Source organism: Lepisosteus oculatus, chromosome 2, assembly GCF_040954835.1.
Source record: "Lepisosteus oculatus isolate fLepOcu1 chromosome 2, fLepOcu1.hap2, whole genome shotgun sequence".
NCBI lineage: Eukaryota > Metazoa > Chordata > Actinopteri > Semionotiformes > Lepisosteidae > Lepisosteus > Lepisosteus oculatus.
In genome coordinates, this window is record NC_090697.1 from 45,554,929 (window position 1) to 45,581,653 (window position 26,725).

The following is a 26,725-nucleotide window of genomic DNA, read 5'->3' on the forward strand; positions in this document are numbered from 1 at the left end:
GCCCTAAAACACAGCCATGCCATCAAACACTGTCCACATTGTATGGGGAACAAAACCCTAACCCTAGCTTCGGGTTTTGCTAGTTAGGGTTAGGGTTCAAATATTTCTCAAAGACACTTTTCTCAATATTCCACTCATTTGACTGGAAAATTTGCTTCTCTGAATCAAAATATGAGTCTGAAAAGACAATACAACACTGCCAAAACCAAAAGAGTGGGTGAGGAGTGGTCACAAGAATTTTTGAAAGGTATTCTTTCATTGGAAATTTCCTGTTGAACAGAGTGCTGAATGAATGTACGTTTAGGCTTAAATAGCCTAAAAGTCCGAAACAAGTAATACATTTTGGCATTATCTGTTAATATGCCTGTGATTTCAAAGCCCATGGCAAGAGTTTAAAAGTTCAATCAGGTTCTTTCGAACTCTTGTTTGTTGGGCACTTCAGACACCATTCCTTATTGGGGCAAAGCACTGTATACAGCCATATAGGTCAGAAAAAAAATGTTTAGAAAACATCGAAAGAACTATATTCCTAAGTATCCTTTCAGCCCTAAAACACAGCCATGCCATCAAAAACTGTCCACATTGTATGGGAATAAAACCCTAACCCTAGCTTCGGGTTTTGCTAGTTAGGGTTAGGGTTCAAATATTTCTCAAAGACACTTTTCTCAATATTCCACTCATTTGACTGGAAAATTTGCTTCTCTGAATCAAAATATGAGTCTGAAAAGACAATACAACACTGCCAAAACCAAAACAGTGGGTGAGGAGTGGTCACATGAATTTTTGAAAGGTATTCTTTCATTGGAAATTTCGTGTTGAACGGAGTGCTGAATGAATGTACGTTTAGGCTTTAGTGGCCTAAAAGTCCGAAACAACTAATACATTTTGGCATTATCTGTTAATATGCCTGTGATTTCAAAGCCCATGGCAAGAGTGTAAAAGTTCAATCAGGTTCTTACATACTCTTGCTTGTTGGGCACTTCAGACACCATCCCTTTTTGGAGCAAAGCACTGTATACAGCCATATAGGTCAGAAAAAAAGTTTAGAAAACTTCAAAAGAACTATATTCCTAAGTATCCTTTCAGCCCTAAAACACAGCCATGCCATCAAAAACTGTCCACATTGTATGGGAATAAAACCCTAACCCTAGCTTCGGGTTTTGCTAGTTAGGGTTAGGGTTCAAATATTTCTCAAAGACACTTTTCTCAATATTCCACTCATTTGACTGGAAAATTTGCTTCTCTGAATCAAAATATGAGTCTGAAAAGACAATACAACACTGCCAAAACCAAAAGAGTGGGTGAGGAGTGGTCACATGAATTTTTGAAAGGTATTCTTTCATTGGAAATTTCGTGTTGAACAGAGTGCTGAATGAATGTACGTTTAGGCTTAAATGGCCTAAAAGTCCGAAACAAGTAATACATTCTGGCATTATCTGTTAATATGCCTGTGATTTCAAAGCCCATGGCAAGAGTTTAAAAGTTCAATCAGGTTCTTTCGAACTCTTGTTTGTTGGGCACTTCAGACACCATTCCTTATTGGGGCAAAGCACTGTATACAGCCAGATAGGTCAGAAAAAAAATGTTTAGAAAACATCGAAAGAACTATATTCCTAAGTATACTTTCAGCCCTAAAACACAGCCATGCCATCAAAAACTGTCCACATTGTATGGGGAATAAAACCCTAACCCTAGCTTCGGGTTTTGCTAGTTAGGGTTAGAGTTCAAATATTTCTCAAAGACACTTTTCTCAATATTCCACTCATTTGACTGGAAAATTTGCTTCTCTGAATCAAAATATGAGTCTGAAAAGACAATACAACACTGCCAAAACCAAAAGAGTGGGTGAGGAGTGGTCACATGAATTTTTGAAAGGTATTCTTTCATTGGAAATTTCGTGTTGAACAGAGTGCTGAATGAATGTACGTTTAGGCTTAAATGGCCTAAAAGTCCGAAACAAGTAATACATTCCGGCATTATCTGTTAATATGCCTGTGATTTCAAAGCCCTTGGGCAAGAGTTTAAAAGTTCAATCAGGTTCTTTTGAACTCTTGTTTGTTGGGCACTTCAGACACCATTCCTTATTGGGGCAAAGCACTGTATACAGCCATATAGGTCAGAAAAAAATTGTTTAGAAAACATCGAAAGAACTATATTCCTAAGTATCCTTTCAGCCCTAAAACACAGCCATGCCATCAAACACTGTCCACATTGTATGGGGAACAAAACCCTAACCCTAGCTTCGGGTTTTGCTAGTTAGGGTTAGGGTTCAAATATTTCTCAAAGACACTTTTCTCAATATTCCACTAATTTGACTGGAAAATTTGCTTCTCTGAATCAAAATATGAGTCTGAAAAGACAATACAACACTGCCAAAACCAAAAGAGTGGGTGAGGAGTGGTCACATGAATTTTTGAAAGGTATTCTTTCATTGGAAATTTCGTGTTGAACAGAGTGCTGAATGAATGTACGTTTAGGCTTAAATGGCCTAAAAGTCCGAAACAAGTAATACATTCTGGCATTATCTGTTAATATGCCTGTGATTTCAAAGCCCATGGCAAGAGTTTAAAAGTTCAATCAGGTTCTTTCGAACTCTTGTTTGTTGGGCACTTCAGACACCATTCCTTATTGGGGCAAAGCACTGTATACAGCCAGATAGGTCAGAAAAAAAATGTTTAGAAAACATCGAAAGAACTATATTCCTAAGTATACTTTCAGCCCTAAAACACAGCCATGCCATCAAAAACTGTCCACATTGTATGGGGAATAAAACCCTAACCCTAGCTTCGGGTTTTGCTAGTTAGGGTTAGGGTTCAAATATTTCTCAAAGACACTTTTCTCAATATTCCACTCATTTGACTGGAAAATTTGCTTCTCTGAATCAAAATATGAGTCTGAAAAGACAATACAACACTGCCAAAACCAAAAGAGTGGGTGAGGAGTGGTCACATGAATTTTTGAAAGGTATTCTTTCATTGGAAATTTCGTGTTGAACAGAGTGCTGAATGAATGTACGTTTAGGCTTAAATGGCCTAAAAGTCCGAAACAAGTAATACATTCCGGCATTATCTGTTAATATGCCTGTGATTTCAAAGCCCTTGGGCAAGAGTTTAAAAGTTCAATCAGGTTCTTTTGAACTCTTGTTTGTTGGGCACTTCAGACACCATTCCTTATTGGGGCAAAGCACTGTATACAGCCATATAGGTCAGAAAAAAAATGTTTAGAAAACATCGAAAGAACTATATTCCTAAGTATCCTTTCAGCCCTAAAACACAGCCATGCCATCAAACACTGTCCACATTGTATGGGGAACAAAACCCTAACCCTAGCTTCGGGTTTTGCTAGTTAGGGTTAGGGTTCAAATATTTCTCAAAGACACTTTTCTCAATATTCCACTCATTTGACTGGAAAATTTGCTTCTCTGAATCAAAATATGAGTCTGAAAAGACAATACAACACTGCCAAAACCAAAAGAGTGGGTGAGGAGTGGTCACAAGAATTTTTGAAAGGTATTCTTTCATTGGAAATTTCCTGTTGAACAGAGTGCTGAATGAATGTACGTTTAGGCTTAAATGGCCTAAAAGTCCGAAACAAGTAATACATTTTGGCATTATCTGTTAATATGCCTGTGATTTCAAAGCCCATGGAAAGAGTTTAAAAGTTCAATCAGGTTCTTTCGAACTCTTGTTTGTTGGGCACTTCAGACACCATTACTTATTGGGGCAAAGCACTGTATACAGCCATATAGGTCAGAAAAAAAATGTTTAGAAAACATCGAAATAACTATATTCCTAAGTATACTTTCAGCCCTAAAACACAGCCATGCCATCAAAAACTGTCCACATTGTATGGGAATAAAAACCTAACCCTAGCTCCGGGTTTTGCTAGTTAGGGTTAGGGTTCAAATATTTCTCAAAGACACATTTCTCAATATTCCACTCATTTGACTGGAAAATTTGCTTCTCTGAATCAAAATATGAGTCTGAAAAGACAATACAACACTGCCAAAACCAAAAGAGTGGGTGAGGAGTGGTCACAAGAATTTTTGAAAGGTATTCTTTCATTGGAAATTTCGTGTTGAACGGAGTGCTGAATGAATGTACGTTTAGGCTTTAGTGGCCTAAAAGTCCGAAACAACTAATATATTTTGGCATTATCTGTTAATATGCCTGTGATTTCAAAGCCCATGGCAAGAGTTTAAAAGTTCAATCAGGTTCTTACATACTCTTGCTTGTTGGGCACTTCAGACACCATCCCTTTATTGGGGCAAAGCACTGTATACAGCCATATAGGTCAGAAAAAAAGGTTTAGAAAACATTGAAAGAACTATATTCCTAAGTTTCCTTTCAGCCCTAAAACACAGCCATGCCATCAAAAACTGTCCACATTGTATGGGTTTAAAACCCTAACCCTAGCTTCGGGTTTTGCTAGTTAGGTTTAGGGTTCAAATATTTCTCAAAGACACATTTCTCAATATTCCACTCATTTGACTGGAAAATTTGCTTCTCTGAATCAAAATATAAGTCTGAAAAGACAATACAACACTGCCAAAACCAAAAGAGTGGGTGAGGAGTGGTCACATGAATTTTTGAAAGGTATTCTTTCATTGGAAATTTCGTGTTGAACGGAGTGCTGAATGAATGTACGTTTAGGCTTAAGTGGCCTAAAAGTCCGAAACAAGTAATATATTATCTGTTAATATGCCTGTGATTTCAAAGCCCATGGCAAGAGTTTAAAAGTTCAATCAGGTTCTTTCGAACTCTTGTTTGTTGGGCACTTCAGACACCATCCCTTTATTGGGGCAAAGCACTGTATACAGCCATATAGGTCAGAAAAAAAGGTTTAGAAAACATCGAAAGAACTATATTCCTAAGTTTCCTTTCAGCCCTAAAACACAGCCATGCCATCAAAAACTGTCCACATTGTATGGGTTTAAAACCCTAACCCTAGCTTCGGGTTTTGCTAGTTAGTGTTAGGGTTCAAATATTTCTCAAAGACACATTTCTCAATATTCCACTCATTTGACTGGAAAATTTGCTTCTCTGAATCAAAATATAAGTCTGAAAAGACAATACAACACTGCCAAAACCAAAAGAGTGGGTGAGGAGTGGTAACATGAATTTTTGAAAGGTATTCTTTCATTGGAAATTTCGTGTTGAACAGAGTGCTAAATGAATGTACGTTTAGGCTTAAGTGGCCTAAAAGTCCGAAACAAGTAATACATTTTGGCATTATCTCTTAATATGCTTGTGATTTCGAAGCCCATGGCAAGAGTTTAAAAGTTCAATCAGGTTCTTTCGAACTCTTGTTTGTTGGGCACTTCAGACACCATTCCTTATTGGGGCAAAGCACTGTATACAGCCATATAGGTCAGAAAAAAAGGTTTAGAAAACATCGAAAGAACCATATTCCTAAGTTTCCTTTCAGCCCTAAAACACAGCCATGCCATCAAAAACTGTCCACATTGTAGGGGAATTAAACCCTAACCCTAGCTTCGGGTTTTGCTAGTTAGGGTTAGGGTTCAAATATTTCTCAAAGACACTTTTCTCAATATTCCACTCATTTGACTGGAAAATTTGCTTCTCTGAATCAAAATATGAGTCTGAAAAGACAATACAACACTGCCAAAACCAAAAGAGTGGGTGAGGAGTGGTCACAAGAATTTTTGAAAGGTATTCCTTCATTGGAAATTTCCTGTTGAACAAAGTGCTGAATGAATGTACGTTTAGGCTTAAATGGCCTAAAAGTCCGAAACAAGTAATACATTTTGGCATTATCTCTTAATATGCCTGTGATTTCGAAGCCCATGGCAAGAGTTTAAAAGTTCAATCAGGTTCTTTCGAACTCTTGTTTGTTGGGCACTTCAGACACCATTCCTTATTGGGGCAAAGCACTGTATACAGCCATATAGGTCAGAAAAAAAATGTTTAGAAAACATCGAAAGAACTATATTCCTAAGTATACTTTCAGCCCTAAAACACAGCCATGCCATCAAAAACTGTCCACATTGTATGGGAATAAAACCCTAACCCTAGCTTCGGGTTTTGCTAGTTAGGGTTAGGGTTCAAATATTTCTCAAAGACACTTTTCTCAATATTCCACTCATTTGACTGGAAAATTTGCTTCTCTGAATCAAAATATGAGTCTGAAAAGACAATACAACACTGCCAAAACCAAAAGAGTGGGTGAGGAGTGGTCACAAGAATTTTTGAAAGGTATTCTTTCATTGGAAATTTCGTGTTGAACAGAGTGCTGAATGAATGTACGTTTAGGCTTAAATGGCCTAAAAGTCCGAAACAAGTAATACATTCTGGCATTATCTGTTAATATGCCTGTGATTTCAAAGCCCATGGCAAGAGTTTAAAAGTTCAATCAGGTTCTTTCGAACTCTTGTTTGTTGGGCACTTCAGACACCATCCCTTTTTGGAGCAAAGCACTGTATACAGCCATTTAGGTCAGAAAAAAAAGTTTAGAAAACTTCAAAAGAACTATATTCCTAAGTATCCTTTCAGCCCTAAAACACAGCCATGCCATCAAAAACTGTCCACATTGTATGGGGAATAAAACCCTAACCCTAGCTTCGGGTTTTGATAGTTAGGGTTAGGGTTCAAATATTTCTCAAAGACACTTTTCTCAATATTCCACTCATTTGACTGGAAAATTTGCTTCTCTGAATCAAAATATGAGTCTGAAAAGACAATACAACACTGCCAAAACCAAAAGAATGGGTGAGGAGTGGTCACAAGAATTTTTGAAAGGTATTCTTTCATTGGAAATTTCGTGTTGAACGGAGTGCTGAATGAATGTACGTTTAGGCTTTAGTGGCCTAAAAGTCCAAAACAACTAATACATTTTGGCATTATCTGTTAATATGCCTGTGTTTTCAAAGCCCATGGCAAGAGTTTAAAAGTTCAATCAGGTTCTTACATATTCTTGTTTGTTGGGCACTTCAGACACCATCCCTTTTTGGAGCAAAGCACTGTATACAGCCATTTAGGTCAGAAAAAAAAGTTTAGAAAACTTCAAAAGAACTATATTCCTAAGTATCCTTTCAGCCCTAAAACACAGCCATGCCATCAAACACTGTCCACATTGTATGGGGAATAAAACCCTAACCCTAGCTTCGGGTTTTGCTAGTTAGGGTTAGGGTTCAAATATTTTTCAAAGACACTTTTCTCAATATTCCACTCATTTGACTGGAAAATTTGCTTCTCTGAATCAAAATATGAGTCTGAAAAGACAATACAACACTGCCAAAACCAAAAGAGTGGGTGAGGAGTGGTCACATGAATTTTTGAAAGGTATTCTTTCATTGGAAATTTCGTGTTGAACAGAGTGCTGAATGAATGTACGTTTAGGCTTAAATGGCCTAAAAGTCAAAAACAAGTAATACATTTTGGCATTATCTGTTAATATGCCTGTGATTTCAAAGCCCATGGCAAGAGTTTAAAAGTTCAATCAGGTTCTTTCAAACTCTTGTTTGTTGGGCACTTCAGACACCATTCCTTATTGGGGCAAAGCACTGTATACAGCCATATAGGTCAGAAAAAAAATGTTTAGAAAACATCGAAAGAACTATATTCCTAAGTATACTTTCAGCCCTAAAACACAGCCATGCCATCAAACACTGTCCACATTGTATGGGAATAAAACCCTAACCCTAGCTTCGGGTTTTGCTAGTTAGGGTTAGGGTTCAAATATTTTTCAAAGACACTTTTCTCAATATTCCACTCATTTGACTGGAAAATTTGCTTCTCTGAATCAAAATATGAGTCTGAAAAGACAATACAACACTGCCAAAACCAAAAGAGTGGGTGAGGAGTGGTCACATGAATTTTTGAAAGGTATTCTTTCATTGGAAATTTCGTGTTGAACAGAGTGCTGAATGAATGTACGTTTAGGCTTAAATGGCCTAAAAGTCAAAAACAAGTAATACATTTTGGCATTATCTGTTAATATGCCTGTGATTTCAAAGCCCATGGCAAGAGTTTAAAAGTTCAATCAGGTTCTTTCAAACTCTTGTTTGTTGGGCACTTCAGACACCATTCCTTATTGGGGCAAAGCACTGTATACAGCCATATAGGTCAGAAAAAAAATGTTTAGAAAACATCGAAAGAACTATATTCCTAAGTATACTTTCAGCCCTAAAACACAGCCATGCCATCAAAAACTGTCCACATTGTATGGGAATAAAACCCTAACCCTAGCTTCGGGTTTTGCTAGTTAGGGTTAGGGTTCAAATATTTCTCAAAGACACTTTTCTCAATATTCCACTCATTCGACTGGAAAATTTGCTTCTCTGAATCAAAATATGAGTCTGAAAAGACAATACAACACTGCCAAAACCAAAAGAGTGGGTGAGGAGTGGTCACAAGAATTTTTGAAAGGTATTCTTTCATTGGAAATTTCGTGTTGAACAGAGTGCTGAATGAATGTACGTTTAGGCTTAAATGGCCTAAAAGTCCAAAACAAGTAATACATTTTGGCATTATCTGTTAATATGCCTGTGATTTCAAAGCCCATGGCAAGAGTTTAAAAGTTCAATCAGGTTCTTTCAAACTCTTGTTTGTTGGGCACTTCAGACACCATTCCTTATTGGGGCAAAGCACTGTATACAGCCATATAGGTCAGAAAAAAAATGTTTAGAAAACATCGAAAGAACTATATTCCTAAGTATACTTTCAGCCCTAAAACACAGCCATGCCATCAAAAACTGTCCACATTGTATGGGAATAAAACCCTAACCCTAGCTTCGGGTTTTGCTAGTTAGGGTTAGGGTTCAAATATTTCTCAAAGACACTTTTCTCAATATTCCACTCATTCGACTGGAAAATTTGCTTCTCTGAATCAAAATATGAGTCTGAAAAGACAATACAACACTGCCAAAACCAAAAGAGTGGGTGAGGAGTGGTCACAAGAATTTTTGAAAGGTATTCTTTCATTGGAAATTTCGTGTTGAACGGAGTGCTGAATGAATGTACGTTTAGGCTTTAGTGGCCTAAAAGTCTGAAACAACTAATACATTTTGGCATTATCTGTTAATATGCCTGTGATTTCAAAGCCCATGGCAAGAGTTTAAAAGTTCAATCAGGTTCTTTCGAACTCTTGTTTGTTGGGCACTTCAGACACCATTCCTTATTGGGGCAAAGCACTGTATACAGCCATATAGGTCAGAAAAAAAAGTTTAGAAAACTTCAAAAGAACTATATTCCTAAGTATCCTTTCAGCCCTAAAACACAGCCATGCCATCAAAAACTGTCCACATTGTATGGGGAATAAAACCCTAACCCTAGCTTCGGGTTTTGCTAGTTAGGGTTAGGGTTCAAATATTTCTCAAAGACACTTTTCTCAATATTCCACTCATTTGACTGGAAAATTTGCTTCTCTGAATCAAAATATGAGTCTGAAAAGACAATACAACACTGCCAAAACCAAAAGAGTGGGTGAGGAGTGGTCACAAGAATTTTTGAAAGGTATTCTTTCATTGGAAATTTCGTGTTGAACGGAGTGCTGAATGAATGTACGTTTAGGCTTTAGTGGCCTAAAAGTCCAAAACAACTAATACATTTTGGCATTATCTGTTAATATGCCTGTGTTTTCAAAGCCCATGGCAAGAGTTTAAAAGTTCAATCAGGTTCTTACATATTCTTGTTTGTTGGGCACTTCAGACACCATCCCTTTTTGGAGCAAAGCACTGTATACAGCCATTTAGGTCAGAAAAAAAAGTTTAGAAAACTTCAAAAGAACTATATTCCTAAGTATCCTTTCAGCCCTAAAACACAGCCATGCCATCAAACACTGTCCACATTGTATGGGGAATAAAACCCTAACCCTAGCTTCGGGTTTTGCTAGTTAGGGTTAGGGTTCAAATATTTTTCAAAGACACTTTTCTCAATATTCCACTCATTTGACTGGAAAATTTGCTTCTCTGAATCAAAATATGAGTCTGAATAGACAATACAACACTGCCAAAACCAAAAGAGTGGGTGAGGAGTGGTCACATGAATTTTTGAAAGGTATTCTTTCATTGGAAATTTCGTGTTGAACAGAGTGCTGAATGAATGTACGTTTAGGCTTAAATGGCCTAAAAGTCCAAAACAAGTAATACATTTTGGCATTATCTGTTAATATGCCTGTGATTTCAAAGCCCATGGCAAGAGTTTAAAAGTTCAATCAGGTTCTTTCAAACTCTTGTTTGTTGGGCACTTCAGACACCATTCCTTATTGGGGCAAAGCACTGTATACAGCCATATAGGTCAGAAAAAAAATGTTTAGAAAACATCGAAAGAACTATATTCCTAAGTATACTTTCAGCCCTAAAACACAGCCATGCCATCAAAAACTGTCCACATTGTATGGGAATAAAACCCTAACCCTAGCTTCGGGTTTTGCTAGTTAGGGTTAGGGTTCAAATATTTCTCAAAGACACTTTTCTCAATATTCCACTCATTCGACTGGAAAATTTGCTTCTCTGAATCAAAATATGAGTCTGAAAAGACAATACAACACTGCCAAAACCAAAAGAGTGGGTGAGGAGTGGTCACAAGAATTTTTGAAAGGTATTCTTTCATTGGAAATTTCGTGTTGAACAGAGTGCTGAATGAATGTACGTTTAGGCTTAAATGGCCTAAAAGTCCAAAACAAGTAATACATTTTGGCATTATCTGTTAATATGCCTGTGATTTCAAAGCCCATGGCAAGAGTTTAAAAGTTCAATCAGGTTCTTTCAAACTCTTGTTTGTTGGGCACTTCAGACACCATTCCTTATTGGGGCAAAGCACTGTATACAGCCATATAGGTCAGAAAAAAAATGTTTAGAAAACATCGAAAGAACTATATTCCTAAGTATACTTTCAGCCCTAAAACACAGCCATGCCATCAAAAACTGTCCACATTGTATGGGAATAAAACCCTAACCCTAGCTTCGGGTTTTGCTAGTTAGGGTTAGGGTTCAAATATTTCTCAAAGACACTTTTCTCAATATTCCACTCATTCGACTGGAAAATTTGCTTCTCTGAATCAAAATATGAGTCTGAAAAGACAATACAACACTGCCAAAACCAAAAGAGTGGGTGAGGAGTGGTCACAAGAATTTTTGAAAGGTATTCTTTCATTGGAAATTTCGTGTTGAACGGAGTGCTGAATGAATGTACGTTTAGGCTTTAGTGGCCTAAAAGTCTGAAACAACTAATACATTTTGGCATTATCTGTTAATATGCCTGTGATTTCAAAGCCCATGGCAAGAGTTTAAAAGTTCAATCAGGTTCTTTCGAACTCTTGTTTGTTGGGCACTTCAGACACCATTCCTTATTGGGGCAAAGCACTGTATACAGCCATATAGGTCAGAAAAAAAAGTTTAGAAAACTTCAAAAGAACTATATTCCTAAGTATCCTTTCAGCCCTAAAACACAGCCATGCCATCAAAAACTGTCCACATTGTATGGGGAATAAAACCCTAACCCTAGCTTCGGGTTTTGCTAGTTAGGGTTAGGGTTCAAATATTTCTCAAAGACACTTTTCTCAATATTCCACTCATTTGACTGGAAAATTTGCTTCTCTGAATCAAAATATGAGTCTGAAAAGACAATACAACACTGCCAAAACCAAAAGAGTGGGTGAGGAGTGGTCACATGAATTTTTGAAAGGTATTCTTTCATTGGAAATTTCCTGTTGAACAGAGTGCTGAATGAATGTACGTTTAGGCTTAAATGGCCTAAAAGTCCGAAACAAGTAATACATTCTGGCATTATCTGTTAATATGCCTGTGATTTCAAAGCCCATGGCAAGAGTTTAAAAGTTCAATCAGGCTCTTTCGAACTCTTGTTTGTTGGGCACTTCAGACACCATTCCTTATTGGGGCAAAGCACTGTATACAGCCATATAGGTCAGAAAAAAAATGTTTAGAAAACATCGAAAGAACTATATTCCTAAGTATACTTTCAGCCCTAAAACACAGCCATGCCATCAAAAACTGTCCACATTGTATGGGAATAAAACCCTAACCCTAGCTTCGGGTTTTGCTAGTTAGGGTTAGGGTTCAAATATTTCTCAAAGACACTTTTCTCAATATTCCACTCATTTGACTGGAAAATTTGCTTCTCTGAATCAAAATATGAGTCTGAAAAGACAATACAACACTGCCAAAACCAAAAGAGTGGGTGAGGAGTGGTCACATGAATTTTTGAAAGGTATTCTTTCATTGGAAATTTCGTGTTGAACAGAGTGCTGAATGAATGTACGTTTAGGCTTAAATGGCCTAAAAGTCCGAAACAAGTAATACATTCTGGCATTATCTGTTAATATGCCTGTTATTTCAAAGCCCATGGCAAGAGTTTAAAAGTTCAATCAGGCTCTTTCGAACTCTTGTTTGTTGGGCACTTCAGACACCATTCCTTATTGGGGCAAAGCACTGTATACAGCCATATAGGTCAGAAAAAAAATGTTTAGAAAACATCGAAAGAACTATATTCCTAAGTATACTTTCAGCCCTAAAACACAGCCATGCCATCAAAAACTGTCCACATTGTATGGGAATAAAACCCTAACCCTAGCTTCGGGTTTTGCTAGTTAGGGTTAGGGTTCAAATATTTCTCAAAGACACTTTTCTCAATATTCCACTCATTTGACTGGAAAATTTGCTTCTCTGAATCAAAATATGAGTCTGAAAAGACAATACAACACTGCCAAAACCAAAAGAGTGGCTGAGGAGTGGTCACAAGAATTTTTGAAAGGTATTCGTTCATTGGAAATTTCGTGTTGAACGGGGTGCTGAATGAATGTACGTTTAGGCTTTAGTGGCCTAAAAGTCCGAAACAACTAATACATTTTGGCATTATCTGTTAATATGCCTGTGATTTCAAAGCCCATGGCAAGAGTTTAAAAGTTCAATCAGGTTCTTAAATACTCTTGCTTGTTGGGCACTTCAGACACCATCCCTTTTTGGAGCAAAGCACTGTATACAGCCATTTAGGTCAGAAAAAAAAGTTTAGAAAACTTCAAAAGAACTATATTCCTAAGTATCCTTTCAGCCCTAAAACACAGCCATGCCATCAAAAACTGTCCACATTGTATGGGGAATAAAACCCTAACCCTAGCTTCGGGTTTTGCTAGTTAGGGTTAGGGTTCAAATATTTCTCAAAGACACTTTGCTTCTCTGAATCAAAATATGAGTCTGAAAAGACAATACAACACTGCCAAAACCAAAAGAGTGGGTGAGGAGTGGTCACATGAATTTTTGAAAGGTATTCTTTCATTGGAAATTTCGTGTTGAACAGAGTGCTGAATGAATGTACGTTTAGGCTTAAATGGCCTAAAAGTCCGAAACAAGTAATACATTCTGGCATTATCTGTTAATATGCCTGTGATTTCAAAGCCCATGGCAAGAGTTTAAAAGTTCAATCAGGTTCTTTCGAACTCTTGTTTGTTGGGCACTTCAGACACCATTCCTTATTGGGGCAAAGCACTGTATACAGCCATATAGGTCAGAAAAAAAATGTTTAGAAAACATCGAAAGAACTATATTCCTAAGTATACTTTCAGCCCTAAAACACAGCCATGCCATCAAAAACTGTCCACATTGTATGGGGAATAAAACCCTAACCCTAGCTTCGGGTTTTGCTAGTTAGGGTTAGGGTTCAAATATTTCTCAAAGACACTTTTCTCAATATTCCACTCATTTGAATGGAAAATTTGCTTCTCTGAATCAAAATATGAGTCTGAAAAGACAATACAACACTGCCAAAACCAAAAGAGTGGGTGAGGAGTGGTCACAAGAATTTTTGAAAGGTATTCTTTCATTGGAAATTTCCTGTTGAACAGAGTGCTGAATGAATGTACGTTTAGGCTTAAATGGCCTAAAAGTCCGAAACAAGTAATACATTCTGGCATTATCTCTTAATATGCCTGTGATTTCAAAGCCCATGGCAAGAGTTTAAACGTTCAATCAGGTTCTTTCGAACTCTTGTTTGTTGGGCACTTCAGACACCATTCCTTATTGGGGCAAAGCACTGTATACAGCCATATAGGTCAGAAAAAAAATGTTTAGAAAACATCGAAAGAACTATATTCCTAAGTATACTTTCAGCCCTAAAACACAGCCATGCCATCAAAAACTGTCCACATTGTATGGGGAATAAAACCCTAACCCTAGCTTCGGGTTTTGCTAGTTAGGGTTAGGGTTCAAATATTTCTCAAAGACACTTTTCTCAATATTCCACTCATTTGACTGGAAAATTTGCTTCTCTGAATCAAAATATGAGTCTGAAAAGACAATACAACACTGCCAAAACCAAAAGAGTGGGTGAGGAGTGGTCACAAGAATTTTTGAAAGGTATTCTTTCATTGGAAATTTCGTGTTGAACGGAGTGCTGAATGAATGTACGTTTAGGCTTAAGTGGCCTAAAAGTCCGACACAACTAATACATTTTGGCATTATCTGTTAATATGCCTGTGATTTCAAAGCCCATGGCAAGAGTGTAAAAGTTCAATCAGGTTCTTACATACTCTTGCTTGTTGGGCACTTCAGACACCATCCCTTTTTGGAGCAAAGCACTGTATACAGCCATTTAGGTCAGAAAAAAAAGTTTAGAAAACTTCAAAAGAACTATATTCCTAAGTATCCTTTCAGCCCTAAAACACAGCCATGCCATCAAACACTGTCCACATTGTATGGGGAATAAAACCCTAACCCTAGCTTCGGGTTTTGCTAGTTAGGGTTAGGGTTCAAATATTTCTCAAAGACACTTTTCTCAATATTCCACTCATTTGACTGGAAAATTTGCTTCTCTGAATCAAAATATGAGTCTGAAAAGACAATACAACACTGCCAAAACCAAAAGAGTGGGTGAGGAGTGGTCACATGAATTTTTGAAAGGTATTCTTTCATTGGAAATTTCCTGTTGAACAGAGTGCTGAATGAATGTACGTTTAGGCTTAAATGGCCTAAAAGTCCGAAACAAGTAATACATTCTGGCATTATCTGTTAATATGCCTGTGATTTCAAAGCCCATGGCAAGAGTTTAAAAGTTCAATCAGGTTCTTTCGAACTCTTGTTTGTTGGGCACTTCAGACACCATTACTTATTGGGGCAAAGCACTGTATACAGCCATATAGGTCAGAAAAAAAAAGTTTAGAAAACATCGAAATAACTATATTCCTAAGTATACTTTCAGCCCTAAAACACAGCCATGCCATCAAAAACTGTCCACACTGTATGGGAATAAAACCCTAACCCTAGCTTCGGGTTTTGCTAGTTAGGGTTAGGGTTCAAATATTTCTCAAAGACACTTTTCTCAATATTCCACTCATTTGACTGGAAAAATTGCTTCTCTGAATCAAAATATGAGTCTGAAAAGACAATACAACACTGCCAAAACCAAAAGAGTGGGTGAGGAGTGGTCACAAGAATTTTTGAAAGGTATTCTTTCATTGGAAATTTCGTGTTGAACGGAGTGCTGAATGAATGTACGTTTAGGCTTTAGTGGCCTAAAAGTCCGAAACAACTAATACATTTTGGCATTATCTGTTAATATGCCTGTGATTTCAAAGCCCATGGCAAGAGTTTAAAAGTTCAATCAGGTTCTTACATACTCTTGCTTGTTGGGCACTTCAGACACCATCCCTTTTTGGAGCAAAGCACTGTATACAGCCATATAGGTCAGAAAAAAAAGTTTAGAAAACTTCAAAAGAACTATATTCCTAAGTATCCTTTCAGCCCTAAAACACAGCCATGCCATCAAAAACTGTCCACATTGTATGGGAATAAAACCCTAACCCTAGCTTCGGGTTTTGCTAGTTAGGGTTAGGGTTCAAATATTTCTCAAAGACACTTTTCTCAATATTCCACTCATTTGACTGGAAAATTTGCTTCTCTGAATCAAAATATGAGTCTGAAAAGACAATACAACACTGCCAAAACCAAAAGAGTGGGTGAGGAGTGGTCACAAGAATTTTTGAAAGGTATTCTTTCATTGGAAATTTCCTGTTGAACAGAGTGCTGAATGAATGTACGTTTAGGCTTAAATGGCCTAAAAGTCCGAAACAAGTAATACATTCTGGCATTATCTGTTAATATGCCTGTGATTTCAAAGCCCATGGCAAGAGTTTAAAAGTTCAATCAGGCTCTTTCGAACTCTTGTTTGTTGGGCACTTCAGACACCATTCCTTATTGGGGCAAAGCACTGTATACAGCCATATAAGTCAGAAAAAAAATGTTTAGAAAACATCGAAAGAACTATATTCCTAAGTATACTTTCAGCCCTAAAACACAGCCATGCCATCAAAAACTGTCCACATTGTATGGGAATAAAACCCTAACCCTAGCTTCGGGTTTTGCTAGTTAGGGTTAGGGTTCAAATATTTCTCAAAGACACTTTTCTCAATATTCCACTCATTTGACTGGAAAATTTGCTTCTCTGAATCAAAATATGAGTCTGAAAAGACAATACAACACTGCCAAAACCAAAACAGTGGGTGAGGAGTGGTCACATGAATTTTTGAAAGGTATTCTTTCATTGGAAATTTCGTGTTGAACGGAGTGCGGAATGAATGTACGTTTAGGCTTTAGTGGCCTAAAAGTCCGAAACAACTAATACATTTTGGCATTATCTGTTAATATGCCTGTGATTTCAAAGCCCATGGCAAGAGTGTAAAAGTTCAATCAGGTTCTTACATACTCTTGCTTGTTGGGCACTTCAGACACCATCCCTTTTTGGAGCAAAGCACTGTATACAGCCATATAGGTCAGAAAAAAAAGTTTAGAAAACTTCAAAAGAACTATATTCCTAAGTATCCTTTCAGCCCTAAAACACAGCCATGCCATCAAACACTGTCCACATTGTATGGGGAATAAAACCCTAACCCTAGCTTCGGGTTTTGCTAGTTAGGGTTAGGGTTCAAATATTTCTCAAAGACACTTTTCTCAATATTCCACTCATTTGACTGGAAAATTTGCTTCTCTGAATCAAAATATGAGTCTGAAAAGACAATACAACACTGCCAAAACCAAAAGAGTGGGTGAGGAGTGGTCACAAGAATTTTTGAAAGGTATTCTTTCATTGGAAATTTCCTGTTGAACAGAGTGCTGAATGAATGTACGTTTAGGCTTAAATGGCCTAAAAGTCCGAAACAAGTAATACATTTTGGCATTATCTGTTAATATGCCTGTGATTTCAAAGCCCATGGCAAGAGTTTAAAAGTTCAATCAGGTTCTTTCGAACTCTTGTTTGTTGGGCACTTCAGACACCATTACTTATTGGGGCAAAGCACTGTATACAGCCATATAGGTCAGAAAAAAAATGTTTAGAAAACATCGAAAGAACTATATTCCTAAGTATACTTTCAGCCCTAAAACACAGCCATGCCATCAAAAACTGTCCACATTGTATGGGAATAAAACCCTAACCCTAGCTTCGGGTTTTGCTAGTTAGGGTTAGGGTTCAAATATTTCTCAAAGACACTTTTCTCAATATTCCACTCATTTGACTGGAAAAATTGCTTCTCTGAATCAAAATATGAGTCTGAAAAGACAATACAACACTGCCAAAACCAAAAGAGTGGGTGAGGAGTGGTCACAAGAATTTTTGAAAGGTATTCTTTCATTGGAAATTTCGTGTTGAACGGAGTGCTGAATGAATGTACGTTTAGGCTTTAGTGGCCTAAAAGTCCGAAACAACTAATACATTTTGGCATTATCTGTTAATATGCCTGTGATTTCAAAGCCCATGGCAAGAGTTTAAAAGTTCAATCAGGTTCTTACATACTCTTGCTTGTTGGGCACTTCAGACACCATCCCTTTTTGGAGCAAAGCACTGTATACAGCCATATAGGTCAGAAAAAAAAGTTTAGAAAACTTCAAAAGAACTATATTCCTAAGTATCCTTTCAGCCCTAAAACACAGCCATGCCATCAAAAACTGTCCACATTGTATGGGAATAAAACCCTTACCCTAGCTTCGGGTTTTGCTAGTTAGGGTTAGGGTTCAAATATTTCTCAAAGACACTTTTCTCAATATTCCACTCATTTGACTGGAAAATTTGCTTCTCTGAATCAAAATATGAGTCTGAAAAGACAATACAACACTGCCAAAACCAAAAGAGTGGGTGAGGAGTGGTCACATGAATTTTTGAAAGGTATTCTTTCATTGGAAATTTCGTGTTGAACAGAGTGCTGAATGAATGTACGTTTAGGCTTAAATGGCCTAAAAGTCCGAAACAAGTAATACATTCTGGCATTATCTGTTAATATGCCTGTGATTTCAAAGCCCATGGCAAGAGTGTAAAAGTTCAATCAGGCTCTTTCGAACTCTTGTTTGTTGGGCACTTCAGACACCATTCCTTATTGGGGCAAAGCACTGTATACAGCCATATAGGTCAGAAAAAAAATGTTTAGAAAACATCGAAAGAACTATATTCCAAAGTATACTTTCAGCCCTAAAACACAGCCATGCCATCAAAAACTGTCCACATTGTATGGGAATAAAACCCTAACCCTAGCTTCGGGTTTTGCTAGTTAGGGTTAGGGTTCAAATATTTCTCAAAGACACTTTTCTCAATATTCCACTCATTTGACTGGAAAATTTGCTTCTCTGAATCAAAATATGAGTCTGAAAAGACAATACAACACTGCCAAAACCAAAAGAGTGGGTGAGGAGTGGTCACAAGAATTTTTGAAAGGTATTCTTTCATTGGAAATTTCGTGTTGAAGGGAGTGCTGAATGAATGTACGTTTAGGCTTTAGTGGCCTAAAAGTCCGAAACAACTAATACATTTTGGCATTATCTGTTAATATGCCTGTGATTTCAAAGCCCATGGCAAGAGTTTAAAAGTTCAATCAGGTTCTTACATACTCTTGCTTGTTGGGCACTTCAGACACCATCCCTTTTTGGAGCAAAGCACTGTATACAGCCATATAGGTCAGAAAAAAAAGTTTAGAAAACTTCAAAAGAACTATATTCCTAAGTATCCTTTCAGCCCTAAAACACAGCCATGCCATCAAAAACTGTCCACATTGTATGGGAATAAAACCCTTACCCTAGCTTCGGGTTTTGCTAGTTAGGGTTAGGGTTCAAATATTTCTCAAAGACACTTTTCTCAATATTCCACTCATTTGACTGGAAAATTTGCTTCTCTGAATCAAAATATGAGTCTGAAAAGACAATACAACACTGCCAAAACCAAAAGAGTGGGTGAGGAGTGGTCACATGAATTTTTGAAAGGTATTCTTTCATTGGAAATTTCGTGTTGAACAGAGTGCTGAATGAATGTACGTTTAGGCTTAAATGGCCTAAAAGTCCGAAACAAGTAATACATTCTGGCATTATCTGTTAATATGCCTGTGATTTCAAAGCCCATGGCAAGAGTTTAAAAGTTCAATCAGGCTCTTTCGAACTCTTGTTTGTTGGGCACTTCAGACACCATTCCTTATTGGGGCAAAGCACTGTATACAGCCATATAGGTCAGAAAAAAAATGTTTAGAAAACATCGAAAGAACTATATTCCTAAGTATACTTTCAGCCCTAAAACACAGCCATGCCATCAAAAACTGTTCACATTGTATGGGAATAAAACCCTAACCCTAGCTTCGGGTTTTGCTAGTTAGGGTTAGGGTTCAAATATTTCTCAAAGACACTTTTCTCAATATTCCACTCATTTGACTGGAAAATTTGCTTCTCTGAATCAAAATATGAGTCTGAAAAGACAATACAACACTGCCAAAACCAAAAGAGTGGCTGAGGAGTGGTCACAAGAATTTTTGAAAGGTATTCGTTCATTGGAAATTTCGTGTTGAACGGAGTGCTGAATGAATGTACGTTTAGGCTTTAGTGGCCTAAAAGTCCGAAACAACTAATACATTTTGGCATTATCTGTTAATATGCCTGTGATTTCAAAGCCCATGGCAAGAGTTTAAAAGTTCAATCAGGTTCTTTCGAACTCTTGTTTGTTGGGCACTTCAGACACCATTCCTTATTGGGGCAAAGCACTGTATACAGCCATATAGGTCAGAAAAAAAATGTTTAGAAAACATCGAAAGAACTATATTCCTAAGTATACTTTCAGCCCTAAAACACAGCCATGCCATCAAAAACTGTCCACATTGTATGGGAATAAAACCCTAACCCTAGCTTCGGGTTTTGCTAGTTAGGGTTAGGGTTCAAATATTTCTCAAAGACACTTTTCTCAATATTCCACTCATTTGACTGGAAAATTTGCTTCTCTGAATCAAAATATGTGTCTGAAAAGACAATACAACACTGCCAAAACCAAAAGAGTGGGTGAGGAGTGGTCACATGAATTTTTGAAAGGTATTCTTTCATTGGAAATTTCGTGTTGAACGGAGTGCTGAATGAATGTACGTTTAGGCTTTAGTGGCCTAAAAGTCCGAAACAACTAATACATTTTGGCATTATCTGTTAATATGCCTGTGATTTCAAAGCCCATGGCAAGAGTGTAAAAGTTCAATCAGGTTCTTACATACTCTTGCTTGTTGGGCACTTCAGACACCATCCCTTTTTGGAGCAAAGCACTGTATACAGCCATATAGGTCAGAAAAAAAAGTTTAGAAAACTTCAAAAGAACTATATTCCTAAGTATCCTTTAAGCCCTAAAACACAGCCATGCCATCAAAAACTGTCCACATTGTATGGGAATAAAACCCTAACCCTAGCTTCGGGTTTTGCTAGTTAGGGTTAGGGTTCAAATATTTCTCAAAGACACTTTTCTCAATATTCCACTCATTTGACTGGAAAATTTGCTTCTCTGAATCAAAATATGAGTCTGAAAAGACAATACAACACTGCCAAAACCAAAAGAGTGGGTGAGGAGTGGTCACAAGAATTTTTGAAAGGTATTCTTTCATTGGAAATTTCCTGTTGAACAGAGTGCTGAATGAATGTACGTTTAGGCTTAAATGGCCTAAAAGTCCGAAACAAGTAATACATTCTGGCATTATCTGTTAATATGCCTGTGATTTCAAAGCCCATGGCAAGAGTTTAAACGTTCAATCAGGTTCTTTCGAACTCTTGTTTGTTGGGCACTTCAGACACCATTCCTTATTGGGGCAAAGCACTGTATACAGCCATATAGGTCAGAAAAAAAATGTTTAGAAAACATCGAAAGAACTATATTCCTAAGTATACTTTCAGCCCTAAAACACAGCCATGCCATCAAAAACTGTCCACATTGTATGGGGAATAAAACCCTAACCCTAGCTTCGGGTTTTGCTAGTTAGGGTTAGGGTTCAAATATTTCTCAAAGACACTTTTCTCAATATTCCACTCATTTGACTGGAAAATTTGCTTCTCTGAATCAAAATATGAGTCTGAAAAGACAATACAACACTGCCAAAACGAAAAGAGTGGGTGAGGAGTGGTCACATGAATTTTTGAAAGGTATTCTTTCATTGGAAATTTCGTGTTGAACAGAGTGCTGAATGAATGTACGTTTAGGCTTAAGTGGCCTAAAAGTCCTACACAACTAATACATTTTGGCATTATCTGTTAATATGCCTGTGATTTCAAAGCCCATGGCAAGAGTTTAAAAGTTCAATCAGGTTCTTTCATACTCTTGCTTGTTGGGCACTTCAGACACCATCCCTTTTTGGAGCAAAGCACTGTATACAGCCATTTAGGTCAGAAAAAAAAGTTTAGAAAACTTCAAAAGAACTATATTCCTAAGTATCCTTTCAGCCCTAAAACACAGCCATGCCATCAAAAACTGTCCACATTGTATGGGAATAAAACCCTTACCCTAGCTTCGGGTTTTGCTAGTTAGGGTTAGGGTTCAAATATTTCTCAAAGACACTTTTCTCAATATTCCACTCATTTGACTGGAAAATTTGCTTCTCTGAATCAAAATATGAGTCTGAAAAGACAATACAACACTGCCAAAACCAAAAGAGTGGGTGAGGAGTGGTCACATGAATTTTTGAAAGGTATTCTTTCATTGGAAATTTCGTGTTGAACAGAGTGCTGAATGAATGTACGTTTAGGCTTAAATGGCCTAAAAGTCCGAAACAAGTAATACATTCTGGCATTATCTGTTAATATGCCTGTGATTTCAAAGCCCATGGCAAGAGTGTAAAAGTTCAATCAGGCTCTTTCGAACTCTTGTTTGTTGGGCACTTCAGACACCATTCCTTATTGGGGCAAAGCACTGTATACAGCCATATAGGTCAGAAAAAAAATGTTTAGAAAACATCGAAAGAACTATATTCCAAAGTATACTTTCAGCCCTAAAACACAGCCATGCCATCAAAAACTGTCCACATTGTATGGGAATAAAACCCTAACCCTAGCTTCGGGTTTTGCTAGTTAGGGTTAGGGTTCAAATATTTCTCAAAGACACTTTTCTCAATATTCCACTCATTTGACTGGAAAATTTGCTTCTCTGAATCAAAATATGAGTCTGAAAAGACAATACAACACTGCCAAAACCAAAAGAGTGGGTGAGGAGTGGTCACAAGAATTTTTGAAAGGTATTCTTTCATTGGAAATTTCGTGTTGAAGGGAGTGCTGAATGAATGTACGTTTAGGCTTTAGTGGCCTAAAAGTCCGAAACAACTAATACATTTTGGCATTATCTGTTAATATGCCTGTGATTTCAAAGCCCATGGCAAGAGTTTAAAAGTTCAATCAGGTTCTTACATACTCTTGCTTGTTGGGCACTTCAGACACCATCCCTTTTTGGAGCAAAGCACTGTATACAGCCATATAGGTCAGAAAAAAAAGTTTAGAAAACTTCAAAAGAACTATATTCCTAAGTATCCTTTCAGCCCTAAAACACAGCCATGCCATCAAAAACTGTCCACATTGTATGGGAATAAAACCCTTACCCTAGCTTCGGGTTTTGCTAGTTAGGGTTAGGGTTCAAATATTTCTCAAAGACACTTTTCTCAATATTCCACTCATTTGACTGGAAAATTTGCTTCTCTGAATCAAAATATGAGTCTGAAAAGACAATACAACACTGCCAAAACCAAAAGAGTGGGTGAGGAGTGGTCACATGAATTTTTGAAAGGTATTCTTTCATTGGAAATTTCGTGTTGAACAGAGTGCTGAATGAATGTACGTTTAGGCTTAAATGGCCTAAAAGTCCGAAACAAGTAATACATTCTGGCATTATCTGTTAATATGCCTGTGATTTCAAAGCCCATGGCAAGAGTTTAAAAGTTCAATCAGGCTCTTTCGAACTCTTGTTTGTTGGGCACTTCAGACACCATTCCTTATTGGGGCAAAGCACTGTATACAGCCATATAGGTCAGAAAAAAAAGTTTAGAAAACTTCAAAAGAACTATATTCCTAAGTATCCTTTCAGCCCTAAAACACAGCCATGCCATCAAAAACTGTCCACATTGTATGGGAATAAAACCCTAACCCTAGCTTCGGGTTTTGCTAGTTAGGGTTAGGGTTCAAATATTTCTCAAAGACACATTTCTCAATATTCCACTCATTTGACTGGAAAATTTGCTTCTCTGAATCAAAATATAAGTCTGAAAAGACAATACAACACTGCCAAAACCAAAAGAGTGGGTGAGGAGTGGTCACATGAATTTTTGAAAGGTATTCTTTCATTGGAAATTTCGTGTTGAACGGAGTGCTGAATGAATGTATGTTTAGTCTTAAGTGGCCTAAAAGTCCGAAACAAGTAATACATTTTGGTATTATCTGTTAATATGCCTGTGATTTCAAAGCCCATGGCAAGAGTTTAAAAGTTCAATCAGGTTATTTCGAACTCTTTCTTGTTGGGCATTTCAGACACCATTCCTTATTGGGGCAAAGCACTGTATACAGCCATATAGGTCAGAAAAAAAGGTTTAGAAAACATCGAAAGAACTATATTCCTAAGTAACCTTTCAGCCCTAAAACACAGCCATGCCATCAAAAACTGTCCACATTGTATGGGAATAAAACCCTAACCCTAGCTTCGGGTTTTGCTAGTTAGGGTTAGGGTTCAAATATTTCTCAAAGACACTTTTCTCAATATTCCACTCATTTGACTGGAAAATTTGCTTCTCTGAATCAAAATATGAGTCTGAAAAGACAATACAACACTGCTAAAACCAACAGAGTGGGTGAGGAGTGGTCACATGAATTTTTGAAAGGTATTCTTTCATTGGAAATTTCGTGTTGAACGGAGTGCTGAATGAATGTACGTTTAGGCTTAAGTGGCCTAAAAGTCCGAAACAAGTAATACATTTTGGTATTATCTGTTAATATGCCTGTGATTTCAAAGCCCAATGCAAGAGTTTAAAAGTTCAATCAGGTTCTTTCGAACTCTTGTTTGTTGGGCACTTCAGACACCATTACTTATTGGGGCAAAGCACTGTATACAGCCATATAGGTCAGAAAAAAAATGTTTAGAAAACATCGAAATAACTATATTCCTAAGTATACTTTCAGCCCTAAAACACAGCCATGCCATCAAAAACTGTCCACATTGTATGGGAATAAAACCCTAACCCTAGCTTCGGGTTTTGCTAGTTAAGGTTAGGGTTCAAATATTTCTCAAAGACACTTTTCTCAATATTCCACTCATTTGACTGGAAAAATTGCTTCTCTGAATCAAAATATGAGTCTGAAAAGACAATACAACACTGCCAAAACCAAAAGAGTGGGTGAGGAGTGGTCACAAGAATTTTTGAAAGGTATTCTTTCATTGGAAATTTCGTGTTGAACGGAGTGCTGAATGAATGTACGTTTAGGCTTTAGTGGCCTAAAAGTCCGAAACAACTAATACATTTTGGCATTATCTGTTAATATGCCTGTGATTTCAAAGCCCATGGCAAGAGTTTAAAAGTTCAATCAGGTTCTTACATACTCTTGCTTGTTGGGCACTTCAGACACCATCCCTTTTTGGAGCAAAGCACTGTATACAGCCATATAGGTCAGAAAAAAAAGTTTAGAAAACTTCAAAAGAACTATATTCCTAAGTATCCTTTCAGCCCTAAAACACAGCCATGCCATCAAAAACTGTCCACATTGTATGGGAATAAAACCCTAACCCTAGCTTCGGGTTTTGCTAGTTAGGGTTAGGGTTCAAATATTTCTCAAAGACACTTTTCTCAATATTCCACTCATTTGACTGGAAAATTTGCTTCTCTGAATCAAAATATGAGTCTGAAAAGACAATACAACACTGCCAAAACCAAAAGAGTGGGTGAGGAGTGGTCACAAGAATTTTTGAAAGGTATTCTTTCATTGGAAATTTCGTGTTGAACGGAGTGCTGAATGAATGTACGTTTAGGCTTTAGTGGCCTAAAAGTCCGAAACAACTAATACATTTTGGCATTATCTGTTAATATGCCTGTGATTTCAAAGCCCATGGCAAGAGTTTAAAAGTTCAATCAGGTTCTTACATACTCTTGCTTGTTGGGCACTTCAGACACCATCCCTTTTTGGAGCAAAGCACTGTATACAGCCATTTAGGTCAGAAAAAAAAGTTTAGAAAACTTCAAAAGAACTATATTCCTAAGTATCCTTTCAGCCCTAAAACACAGCCATGCCATCAAAAACTGTCCACATTGTATGGGAATAAAACCCTAACCCTAGCTTCGGGTTTTGCTAGTTAGGGTTAGGGTTCAAATATTTCTCAAAGACACATTTCTCAATATTCCACTCATTTGACTAGAAAATTTGCTTCTCTGAATCAAAATATACGTCTGAAAAGACAATACAACACTGCCAAAACCAAAAGAGTGGGTGAGGAGTGGTCACATGAATTTTTGAAAGGTATTCTTTCATTGGAAATTTCGTGTTGAACGGAGTGCTGAATGAATGTATGTTTAGGCTTAAGTGGCCTAAAAGTCCGAAACAAGTAATACATTTTGATATTATCTGTTAATATGCCTGTGATTTCAAAGCCCATGGCAAGAGTTTAAAAGTTCAATCAGGTTATTTCGAACTCTTTCTTGTTGGGCACTTCAGACACCATTCCTTATTGGGGCAAAGCACTGTATACAGCCATTTAGGTCAGAAAAAAAGGTTTAGAAAACATCGAAAGAACTATATTCCTAAGTAACCTTTCAGCCCTAAAACACAGCCATGCCATCAAAAACTGTCCACATTGTATGGGAATAAAACCCTAACCCTAGCTTCGGGTTTTGCTAGTTAGGGTTAGGGTTCAAATATTTCTCAAAGACACTTTTCTCAATATTCCACTCATTTGACTGGAAAATGTGCTTCTCTGAATCAAAATATGAGTCTGAAAAGACAATACAACACTGCTAAAACCAACAGAGTGGGTGAGGAGTGGTCACATGAATTTTTGAAAGGTATTCTTTCATTGGAAATTTCGTGTTGAACGGAGTGCTGAATGAATGTACGTTTAGGCTTAAGTGGCCTAAAAGTCCGAAACAAGTAATACATTTTGGTATTATCTGTTAATATGCCTGTGATTTCAAAGCCCATGGCAAGAGTTTAAAAGTTCAATCAGGTTCTTACATACTCTTGCTTGTTGGGCACTTCAGACACCATCCCTTTTTGGAGCAAAGCACTGTATACAGCCATATAGGTCAGAAAAAAAAGTTTAGAAAACTTCAAAAGAACTATATTCCTAAGTATCCTTTCAGCCCTAAAACACAGCCATGCCATCAAAAACTGTCCACATTGTATGGGAATAAAACCCTAACCCTAGCTTCGGGTTTTGCTAGTTAGGGTTAGGGTTCAAATATTTCTCAAAGACACTTTTCTCAATATTCCACTCATTTGACTGGAAAATTTGCTTCTCTGAAT